This window comes from Leptonychotes weddellii, chromosome 6, assembly GCF_054177405.1.
Source record: "Leptonychotes weddellii isolate Sample4059 chromosome 6, ASM5417740v2, whole genome shotgun sequence".
NCBI lineage: Eukaryota > Metazoa > Chordata > Mammalia > Carnivora > Phocidae > Leptonychotes > Leptonychotes weddellii.
The window spans coordinates 57858016-57870348 of NC_138374.1; the positions used below are offsets into that span (position 1 = coordinate 57858016).

A 12333-nucleotide genomic window follows, 5' to 3' on the forward strand; every position below is an offset into this window, starting at 1 on the left:
CTTGCTTAGAATATACAGCTTGTAAAAGCAGTTGCACACAGACAGTGCATTTGAACTCATGCTGATCCTAGGTGGGGGTAGTTAAGTCCATTCCAGACATTTCTAAGAATTAGGAGCTTGGGGGAGTTTCCCAAGATCACATAGCTAGAAAACAGCTGAGCCCTTTCTCAGGCAAGGTCTCCTCACTCTGAGTCTAGATCCACGGGACGTTCCAGTGAGGCTGTGTTTATACCACATGGTCGCATTCATTTTCTTACAAGGCAGCCTGCTTATATGTTGATGTAACATACACACAGGGGTGCTGTTACTATGTGCAGGCAACGAACGGGTCTCCTTTTTAGGGAGGAGGAAGCAGAGCCCCACCGAGGCTAAACGATGCATCCAGAATCACACAGCCAGTGAGCGGTGGGGTCGGGGTTCTGATCTAGGTGTGTCCAACTCCGTAGCCACACCGCGGCCAGAAAAGCACTTTTCTTTCCAGCGCCATTACTATTCTAATCTGGGCTTTTCAGTCCCCTAACTGTTCTACTTTAAAACTCTGTCAGGCAGTTCCATGCTAACTTTTGCCTCACTACTGCATATTTTCACTGAATCCAAGCCTTCCTATCTGCCCCAAAGTGGCATGGCCCAGTGCCCCCTGAGCATCAACGGGGGACAACCGAAATAACCCAGGAAGCCCGAGGGCCCTTTAAGAATGGCAGCTGCCCCTCCCCATTCTTTGCTTGACTGAAGGGTTCTAAGAAAAAGAGGGTCTGAGTAAAGCACCCTTGACTCTCTGAGAACAGCACAGACTTATGACTCCCCTACCCACAAACCCAACCCCAAGTCAATTAAAAAAAAAACGACAAAGGGCTACAGAAAGAAATTTGAAAAAGACTCCACAGTCCTGCTCTCAGCCCTGTGGACACGATGGGGACAGGGTGTCTTCCTGAAATGGCAAGTTCATGGGTGTTGGAAGGGATAAGTGATAGAGTAGAAGCTAGTGGTACCCTGGGGACAGGCCCGTGGAAGCCACCGAGTCACCAGTACTGCCCAAAAGACCACAGAAAATGCCATCCAGCTGTAGTCATTACATGTTCTTCATGACTTGGGCTACGATTGCCCATAAATAAGAAAGATCCAAAGTATGATAGGGCCATGATCCAAAAGGAGTATCATTTAAATCTCTCTTGTGAATATTTTCAGCTTGAATGTATGGTCCAAGCAAGTCGTTCAAACTCTCAGATGGATACTGTGAAAATAACTTTCAGCAAAAGCAGTCATTTATTTGATACAGTTTGTCAAGTTGCAAATGCAGATATTAAATTTCTAGTTCTCTAAGGGGGTACTCTGTTCCTGTGAGCAGCTTACTTACAACCGGCAAAAACCACATATCTGTCTATGGACGTCAAATTCTGTTGGATTACTTAGATAAACATACTATTTGATTAAATTCACCACCATAATCAATAGGGGGTTCTGGTTGTCACATTAATTACTTTCTATGGAAATTCTATGGATGCATCATTTAATTAGATTTTTCACTTAGTACTTATCAGAGTATAAGAAATGCCATCATAGTTTTTTGCACATGGTAATGAAATCATTGGTACATTACCAAGATTAAATCACGAAAGAATATCTACCCTTCTGTTTTCCTTCCTGCTAAAATTATCAAGCTTCTTACGGTACCACCTGTGATGACAGGCAGGCTACGCAGAGTTTCAAAGCTTTCCGCAACACCCACCAATCTCCATGTCAGAACAAATTAGTATTTCCATTCTACTGTTTATCATTATGGCATTTTAAAGGCTAATAGCTAATTCTTAAAAACATTAATAACATCTACTTTTATTGAGAGCTCAATATGTTCAGCGAACGTGTTAAGAGTTCCATTTATACGAGCGTATTGAATCTGCAGAGAAACACTTGGAGGTTTCTTTTCATTATACAGATGTAGAAACTGAGGCACAGGTCAGACAGATGGTAAAGGCTGGAGCCAGGATTGAAACCTAGATCTGACTTACTCTGTGGCCCACCTAGACTAATCCATGTATTTCACAGGTACAGAAACAGACCCAGAGGAGGAACCTGTCTTTCTGCAGGGCACATAGCTGGATAGTGGCGGACAAAACTAGGACTCGGGTTTGCCCTGGTTATCTTTATTGCCATGAGCCATCACTAGAGGCCTGAGCTATTCAGCTTCTTCATTCTGTCTTATTTCTGCTACGGCATACAGCAGCCAAGCTCAGAGACATGTAAACAGTATCCATTAGCACAGCTGCCTGTGATGTGTGGAGCAATCACATTTTTAATGGACTCTGTCTGAGTCCTGTGCTTGTCTGCATAGCTCTTAAAGAGGTCTGGAGTAAATCCATTGCTCACTTGGCAGTCAGCATTTGGCACAGTTCCTCAAATGGTAAAGGTGAATGTGGATTTTGCTTTCTCCTGTATCTCTGGAAACTTAGAGAATATCATCCTGTAGCTCCCCATTCCAAGCCCAAGCACTGTGACTGCTTCATAAAAAGTCTTCTATTCCAAACCACTGATCTGGCCATGCCATTCCCTTGCTTTAAATACTCAGATAAAAGGTTTTATCATGAATGGGGGTTGAATTTTATCAATTACTTTATCTGTATCTACTGAGATGATCATATAGTTTTATATTCTAGTAATATGGTGATTTACTTTATTTGGTTTTGAATGTTAAACCAACCTTGCATTCCTGTCCACTTGGTCTTGATGTATTGTCCTTTGTTAAGTTGCTAGATTTGCTAATATTTTTTATTTGCTAATATTTTGTTCAGGATTTGTGGGTCTGTGTTCATGATGTCCTGGTCAGGTTTTGTCATGAGTATTAATACTGGCTTCATCTTGATCCAGGTGGTGGTCACATGGGTATTTACATATAATAAGAGTAGGGGCGCCTGGGTGGCTCAGTCGGCTAAGCAGCCAACTCTTGATTGATTTCGGCTCAGGTCATGATCTCAGGGTTATGAGATCGAGCCCTGTGTTGGGCCCTGAGTCTGCTTGAGATCATCTCTCTCTCTCCCTCTCTGTCTGCCCCTCCCTCCACACTCTCTCTCTCAAATAAATAAATCTTTTTTAAAAAGTAATTGAACATAAGTTGTAGACATTCTACTGTATGTAAATTACATCTCATTTAAGTACAATTTTAAAAATCATTCATACAGTTTCACTGTGTCCTTAAGCAAAATTCATTAGAATGATATCCAAGGCTTCTGTTTGCTTGGATAGCCGGGTAGTCTTTTGTTACTTCACCTTGCGCCATGGCCACACAGACTCCTTTTAGTTACTTAAAACTATTGTATTCTTTCATATTGTCAGAACTTGGCTAATGCTCGTCCTTCTGCACAGAATGACTCTCCTGCGTGCCTCTTTCTCCACCTATGAGAATTCTTTTCATCCTTCAAGGCTTAACATAAATGATGTTCCTTCTAGGACATTTCTTGGAAGACTTTTTTTTAATCATTAGGGTTTTTGTTTTTTTTTAAGATATTTATTTATTTATTTGTCAGAGAGAGAGAGCACAAGTGGTGGGGGGAGCGGCAGGCAGAGGGAGAAGCAGGCTCCCCATTGAGCGAGGAGCCTGATGCAGGACTTGATCCCAGGACTCCGGGATCATGACCTGAGCAGGAGGCAGACACTTAACTTACTGAGCCACCCAGGCGCCCCTTCTTGGAAGATTCTGATGCCCTCCCCACCCACAGGCAGAAGGAGTTGGTCCCTTCTCTGTGCTGCCAATTGCAGTAGGCACTCCTACTCCGTGCTCTCTGTTGAAGCTATGGTTGATGGTTGATATTTTGTGAGATTTATCTGAAATAAAAATATTTTAGAAATTTGTATTTTAATTCCAAGTTTTGCCTTAAAGATCCAGTTATGCTTACTCATCAAATAAAAATAACATAGCTCCTCTCACCTGGGTAATATCAAAGTCCCAAACTCTTTTAAAACTAAAACCTGTTGAGTTCCTTTTGTAAGACGGCCAGCTCGGAAATTTTGGTTTTTAAAAGAAATGAGAGTTTGACATTTTTTCAGAAAACCTAGGATTGCATTAGCATTCCTAAAATACGCTGTGCTTAAAACTAAATGTTTTCAGGCTTCAACTTTATGCATATAAAAATGGAATCCAGTCAAGTTCCCTGTGATTTCTTCCTCAGAGGTGCTTGACTTTTCTACCTCCTTTAATTTGGCATTAGTCTTTTTGTTCCCTGTACTGAGTCTTTGAACCACATGTTCTGAGCATCCAATTACCAACTTTTTAATCCGATTAACAATGAAATCTGTGTCTGGTCTGGCAAAGCACAGAAAATACACTCAGAAGTGGTATCTGCTCACAGTAAGTCCTTCCACTTTGCAGCAGTACTGGACCATAGTTATGAATTTGGGATTGAATTTTGACTTAGAATGCTAATCCTTGAACTCCTCTTCCTAGGAATGTGATCTTGCACAAGTGACTGAACCTCTCTGTACCTCAACTTTCCCACCTGCACAAGAGGATAATAGTATCTCACAGGGTTGCCGTGAGGATCCCATGAGACAAAGCATGCAAAGCACTGAACAGTGTGTAGCCATGGAGTAGGCATTCACTAAATACTGTTGTGTTATTACCACTGCACAAGTTGTTAAGAATACTCTTTCAGTTTCTCAGAACTGGACTACAAAATTTGTGGTTATCCAGAAACTTTGTGGCGTTTTTTTTCCCCCTTCTACTTACTTACTCACTTAGACCTGCATTTTAGCATTCTCAATTATCAGTTAGCATTTGATTCAGGTTGGCTTTGGAGATGGGAGGAGGACAGAATCTGAGTTGACTCCTAAGACTTAGTGGTGATTACACCACAGCACCAAATTGTTTGGGAACAGCTGAATCACTCACAAGAGAACTGCCAGCCTATAAACAGCTTTCTAGTTGAGACTAGAAAACTTTCATAGATTCCCACATGAGAGTAGTTCAATGTGTCCATTGAGAAAACAAATGGCTAAAAATTGTTATGAATTTAAAAACATGTTAAAATGAAAAATACCTCATCAACCCTGATAGCATGTACTTCATGTTTAAAGTAGCAACATTCTTTGCAAACAACAAACAAACTTGGTGCACATATGGGTTCCTATCTCCTTTGCAATCAAAAACTGGGCCCTTCTGAGTATCTGTCACTGACCACAAGTTATAGACCACAAATTCAGACTAAGAGAATGCTTTCTAATACTGGGTCACTGCTTCTATGCTACCCTAAATAATTACAGTGTTTTATAATCAGCACTGCTGGCAACTTAAATGAATGTATTTGTGCTTTGTAATGCTATGTAATGTGGTATGTAATGTGCTATGTAATGGTAGCTGACAATTATCTGTGGTTTGGGGTAACCCAGGATAGCTACTCCTTGAATAATTGACCACAGTGACCCACATGTCTGCCTAATCAGAAGGAAGCCTCCATGTTAAGTTCTTTGGAATGAATGACCCTACCCACTGTTTTCTATTACTTACTTTGATGCTCACAAAGTGTATTCAGTGGAACAGTGTGGATTATTGGTAAGTATTCTAATATCAAAAGAAGGGTTCCCTCATCAAATAAGTATGGACAGCTCAACACAGACTTCTTCCCTCCTATCAAGGCATAATTTACTGTCACATACAAACATCCTGAGAAGTCTTGCAATAAGAACTGTAACTTTAAGAAGAGGATAAAATACAAAGTATTTCCCCAACTTGGCCATTTAAAAATAAGTAAAGGACTATTCCCCTTTATTAACAGAGTTTCACTCAGGGCTGATCCAATAGGATAGTTTAGGAAATGCTACTTGATTAATTTATCTCCTGTTTACTATTAAATTCACTATTCAGTAATACCAAAAATGCTTTTGTCTACTTTCTTTCCATCTAATTTTTCTCCCTGTTCATCATCCTTTCCAACCCATTACATTGCCAGATTTAGCAAATTAATCAATTAAAATAAAATAAAAACAGGATACCCAGTTACATTTGAATTTCAGACAATGAATAATTTTTTAATACAAGTTTATCCCAAATATTGCCTAGGACACTGGAATGTAATTGGGTGTCCTGTATTTTGTCTGGCAACCCTAACTCCAAGCCAAATAAGGGCTATCAGTATTTAAAGAAACTCAGTTTAATTTAATAATAAGTGCAAGGAACTCATTTGACGCTTGCTGAATATGTTTCTTTGAATCTTTCATAATAACCAAAGTGTGAAGCACTCTTTGAGACAACTGTATCTTTGTCTTTTCATAATGATTTCAACATGAATAGTGGAATCACTCTGGAACTCAAGACTGAAATAAACTCTTTCACTCCAGTGTGAGTGCTTTGATTTTATGTAGATGAGGAAACTGAGCCATGACAGAAGTGACTTGACTTGCCCAAGGAAATTCTCCCACAAGGAGTTGATTAACTGTAGTCTGGAGTTCTCATTACCTAACTCGCAAGCCAATGGACTGGACTCACAACGAGGCCATCTTCACTGTTGTTGACTATGTTTGGTAGTGCTAAAAAAAGGTGATGAACTGGTTAATCAAGTGTTCTAAATTACAGTTAGCTAAGTTTACTTAATTAAGTTAGCTATGTTTTAGTAATGAAGTTTAATAAAATCATAATATAATGGAATACATTAAAATAAATTTAAAGCTTCAATTATACTGGATAGAAGTTAATGTTGCCTTTATCGTTCAGAAGACACTTCAATATATCCCAGGGTCTCAGTTTCCAATTACTGTATAGTATGCAAGCATGCAAATTTACAAAGAATACCAGAGTGTCTTTTGTGCGCCTAGTGTTTCTATTTATAAACTATTGTGCAGGATACATATGCCTGTTTTCCTCCATTAGCCACCTCAAACATGTTATTGAGAAAAAAACATCAAGCCCAGCAATAACCTCACAGTACAAGCAGTAGTGCTTATAAGAGCAAGAGTTATTGTTTTATAGAAAGCAGAACGACCTATATTCACAGTAGATGATATATCACCTTTACTATTAAAAAGAGGTGTTGGGGGCATCTGGGTGGCTCAGCTGGTTGTGTCTCCTTCACCTCAGGTCATGATCCCGGGGTCCTGGGATGGAGCCCCACATGGGGCACCCTGATCAGCAGGGAGCCTGCTTCTCCCTCTGCCCCTCCCCATGTTCGTGCACGTGCTCTCTCTCTCTCTCTCAGGCTTCAAATAAATAAATGAAATTAAAAAAACATGAAATAAAAATAAAAGAGGTATTGTTTGGATTGAACCCCACACAAATACCACTGTCCCTTCAGGTGCCGTGAACTTAGAGAAAGGAGTGAGGGACACAGGGTCTTCAACAGGGATTCCAGACTGGCCAAGAATTAGGAAGAAAGAAGCATCACTTTCAAACTAATGCATGTTTATGTATAGAGCTTATTCCCCCACTAGATAGATATGGATATTTAAACATCAAGGAATACTTTTCACTTGGTAATTGAGAATGATATGCTCACTAGGAGCCTAAGTCCCTCCCTTCTCTGTACTACCCATATATTTAAATCAGACTTCATAATCACATCATCTGTTAAAATGGGCTGGGGTTTTTTTCTGCATAACCTTCCCCTCTTATCTCATCAACCTGACATTGCTAGCACAAGGTGAAACCATTATAGCACACACTTCTTCCATTAGGAAGTAGAGCAATAATTTAATTTCAAGAAATACCAGGAAATGAGCTAGAGATTGCATTGTATATTTTTCCATAAATTATGTGCTTTCTGTGCCATGGGGGCAGTGAGGTCATATCTCTCAAAGACACCTGACCCCCAGGTGTTGGCCATCTTGTCAAGGACCCCGTGAATCCTGAAGTTGCCACCTCATGAAGATGAGCTCTCTTCAACTCTACTCAACCTTTAACCTACTGGGGGTTCTAAAATACAAAGTATTGAGGTAGTTTCCCTGAGTTTGATGTCAGAGTTTAAGAGAAGCTGTAGCCCATCAGTGTTCCAATTACACAATGCAATGTCGTACATTGTAATCAGCATTACTTTGAATGAATAAGGAATCCTCTAAGTGTGAAGTGCTAATTATGTGAAAGAAGAATCTTTCTCTATCAGGAGTTCCTATTTTAAAATGAGTAATACTTAAATAAGGGTTTGACCTCTAGCGAGTGACCTGACCTTTCTGGTCCTCAGTTTCTTCTTCTATAAAATGGGGATGCCAGTGGTACCTCCCTCAAAAAGTCATTGTAAGGAGTTAATGTGAGTGTGAAAGCATTTAGCCCCACACCCCACACATAGTGGGTGCTTACTCAATACTGACTAATATAGTATGGATTAAAATGTCTGCTGGTGATCCTGGTGTTTATTACTATTATTTGTGTACGCTAGTACCTTCCCTGTTTATTATTGCACTTTAATCTTCACAAACCATTTTCATGATCTCCAAGTGCCTCTTCATAATCATAAAGGATGACCAATGTAATGTTGGCAGTGGAACAAAAGAAACCATGAAGGGTAGTTTTCCCTTAAAACTGCAGCTTTTTCATAAGTAACACAGGTGGCCTGTATACGTGAGTACTTAGAAGTTAGAACTCAGGTGTCTTGTACAAGTTTTATCATTCACCATTATTAAAAACCATTCTCTGTGGGCTTTCTTGCCCACACTGCTGTTCAAGCTCTGTGGGGATGGAACACGATGACTGTCAGCACCACCTCAGTTTTTCCTAAGATAGACACAAGGATGGAAAGTAAGATTTTGTGCCTGAACCCTGGAGTCCACAGCTTATGTTTACAAGCTAAAGGATTGTGCTCCTTCAATATTGATCTTAACCTGTTTAACTGCTTACATCACTCACATGTGATGCAGTTAACTACTTGTCCATAAAGGGGAGTTTACCAAGTGGTAGATTAGAGGTCATGTGAAATATGACGGTAAACATAAATATTTACAAAAATCAGGAGAGATTTGGTTGTGTGCACGAAGACAGATGTTCGCATCTCCAGGGAAAGGAATCAGCTCCTCGGTGCTTTCAGATAAGGAACCATTATGAAAAGGTGACTAATGCCAACTAAGGAAAAGTCTCTATGATTCAGCTTTTTTCTAGGGGCTGACTGGTGAGTTGGCTTCTAAAAAAACTGTATTCCTTCTAAAGCGGTATCCATACATAAGTTAGTCTACTGTGCACTGAATTACCTCAGAATAGTTACTTTCACATGGTCTGATGATCAGGGTTAGAATTCTGGGTTAGAAAAAATTCTGGTTCTCGCTCTACTCACAGAGAACAAGTCACCCTCTAGGAAACTTCATTTCCCCATCTCCCATACTTGAGATAATAACTCTCAAGCTTGTCATGAAGATTACGTGACACGTATATTAGAGATGCTGGGTAAGCAGAAAAATGTGATATGCACATAGGTGGAATTATTCTTCGGAAATGGGCTGTGTGTGTGTATGTGTGTGTGTGTAGTCCATTTATTTTTCTAGTTTCTGCATGTAGTTTAGCTCACTTCTACGATGGGAGAAAATGCAGCAATTGCAAGACACTGGCAGAGCAAAAACGTCAAATCTCAAATATTAAACTTTCTACCTTATAAAGAGAATTTGGCGGAGGCTATTATGTATAATACTTACAGTCAGCACTTGGGAGATGAGTTGCGGGAATGATATAGTTCCTCTATGATTGATCTTTGGCACTCGCAAATCAAGGGGTACCCTGTGGGGCACAGTGTTTTTAAACGGCCTCATAATGAGTCCATTTTCAAATTTACCAGTAAGTGTAGCTTCATACTTTACATTTTCCACATTTTTTCACTTAGTCCTCTTAACAACTTTTTAGAAGTTATGATTCTTAGCCTCATTTTATATATGGAACTTTGAGGTGCAATGGATTAAGGGTCTAGCACAGAATTATATGGCTCGTTAGTGGGATAGCCAAAATACAATTTTATTTTCCTACTGTTTCTACTACCTTTATGTGTGTTTGGATTTTTTTGATTTTTGAGGTTTTTTTCTTTTTAACTTGTTTCATGAAAAGAAACACAGTTTGTATTTTTTGTATGAAACAGCTGGTCAGGCAAGAGAGCCTTAATTATGCTATAATACATAAATCTTGTCATTTATTTTTAATTAGGTAAAGTTGAAGTCTAGCATTAACACCTTTTTAGTATTAGGAATATAGCTTATTCCTGAAACAAATGTTCCTTTCACCAGCAGACTTTTTTTATCATATTTTTACTTTAAAAAAAATCAAAGATACACATTGTGCATTAGACTGTTGTGTTTTTCTTCTTTCTAGAGGTATGATATATGTTTTCATATTTTTATGAAATCATAAGAATCATCCTTTTACTTTAAAATCATATTTTACTTAAAAAAATCAAAGATAAACATTGTGCATTAGTTTGTTGTGTTTTTCTTCTTTCTGAAGGTATGACATATGTTTTCCAATCAGTAACACCATACTAAGCAAAGACATGTAGATAACCAGAAAAGCTGTTTACTACCTCCTCTTACACATGCTGAGCTAGACCAGTAGAATACCATCTTGGTAAGAGAAATTTTGACAGGAAGAAGAATGTAGTTAGATTTGTGGAGCTTGCAAAATCACATTTTGACGAAACTTACCCCAACCCAACAGAAAACCTAATGAATGGATCTATACAGAAAGGATTTTTTTTTAAATTTATTTATTTATTTTAGATAGAGCATGCATGAGCAGGCAGAGGGGCAGAGGGAGAGGCAGAAGGAGAAGCTCACTCCCCGCTGAGAGTGGAGCCCTACTCGAAGCTCAATCTCAGAACCCTGAGATCATGACCTGAGCCAAAATCAAGAGCTAGATGCTTAACCCACTGAGCCACCCAGGCGCCCCCATACAGATTTTTATGCAAACCTGCACAAATACATTTAACATACTATAAGAAAAGAATACCTTTGTGTAGATTTCCAGCACAGAGCCTATATCCATTAGTGCCTGGTAAGATAGGAACTCCAATATGAAAAACCTTTTTGCCTTTATAGAACATTTAATGCTTCTATCTTTAAAAGGGTAATCACAAAAATTCCAAGATTAGATCCACTAGATTATCTTGAGTATTCATGGATTCATCTGTTCATCCATGTATCTATACTTTCTAGATCTTCAATACTTAAATGGTGCTTTAGAAAAAGTTTGTCAAAGAGACTAAATCAGGACTGACAGTGATAAGTGGACTACAAACCCAAGGCTAAGAGTTCATTTCCACTTGTAGTTTTCAGGTAAAGGACATCTCTTCCAGTTGATTCCCACAGCCAAGACTAGCTCAGATTTCCCCAAAACAGTGAACAGAAAATAGAAGCTTCAGAGAGCTCCAGAGTTTGAGTAACACCCAAGGTAAATTCCCAAGCAGTCAAAACCCACACAGCTTAGCCACTTGGACGTAAGGGTTTTCAGTGTCTTACCCAGATGAAAAAGCTATGAACACACCGATTCACGCAAAGCCTGCCTGTAGCATTTGGGACGGAAAGCATTCGTGATGGCAGGTGTTTCCATGTTGGTGATATATCAACGAAGCTGGGGAAGGGCCCCTCCCCTCCATATGGAATGCTGGGCAACATCTGGCCCCAGAGTAGTCGGACATCTTGGAGAAGCAGCTTCTGGCAGAAGCACTAGAATTCCTGAATTCTCAGGTCTCAGGAGACACAGAGGTCCCACGAGGGTCAGGTCATTTCCTTTTGGGGCCTTCAATGCTTAGCTTGAATGAACAGCCCCAGAACAGAGTCAGTCTTACCTGGCTGTCAGCATTAGCCGGAGCCGAACCCAGCCTGTCGGGCCGACCGGGTTGCTGGGCGGTGGGAGCTAGAGCCGCAGTTCCAGAGCTGCCACGCAAGACGGTCTGTACGAGCAAGTCGCCACTAAACCACTGCTTGAGTCCAGGGTCCAGAGCTCTTTTTCTGCTCTGGAGTCCAGAAGCGTTCCTTTAAAAGCCAGAAAACCCCAAAAATGTGGGCCAGCAGATCGACTATGCCACCAGCCACTGCATTTTTACAGTGCCACAGTTGTTGGCTCTCACGAAAGCTGCCATGGTAACTCCAGAAATCGGCTCCAACAGCTGTTTTTTAACATCTTTCTACCAAACGCATCTGTACTTAAAACCAGCCCATTTCCGAAGAATAATTCCACCTATGTGGAATGTGTTTACAAAACAGTCACACAGGAACACATCTCAGGATACCATTACATGCCTCATTTACTTAGAAAAAGTTCCATAGGTGAAACAAAGAGTGGTCATTTATACATGTGAGTTTCTTTCCTTGAGCAAAAGATAGCTCCCGTGAAATGTCAGACTGCAAAACCTGTGAGGCCCCGGGATGCAGTAAGGGCTCAGGGCCTGC

At 40.0% G+C, this 12333-nt stretch overlaps 1 protein-coding gene across 6 annotated transcripts in view; it reads left to right on the plus strand.

Moving 5' to 3' along the window:
- Window positions 1-12333, plus strand: part of RHOBTB1 (Rho related BTB domain containing 1) — a 119867-nt gene that overhangs the window by 38382 nt on the left and 69152 nt on the right. The gene's annotated exons all lie outside the window — the stretch shown is intronic.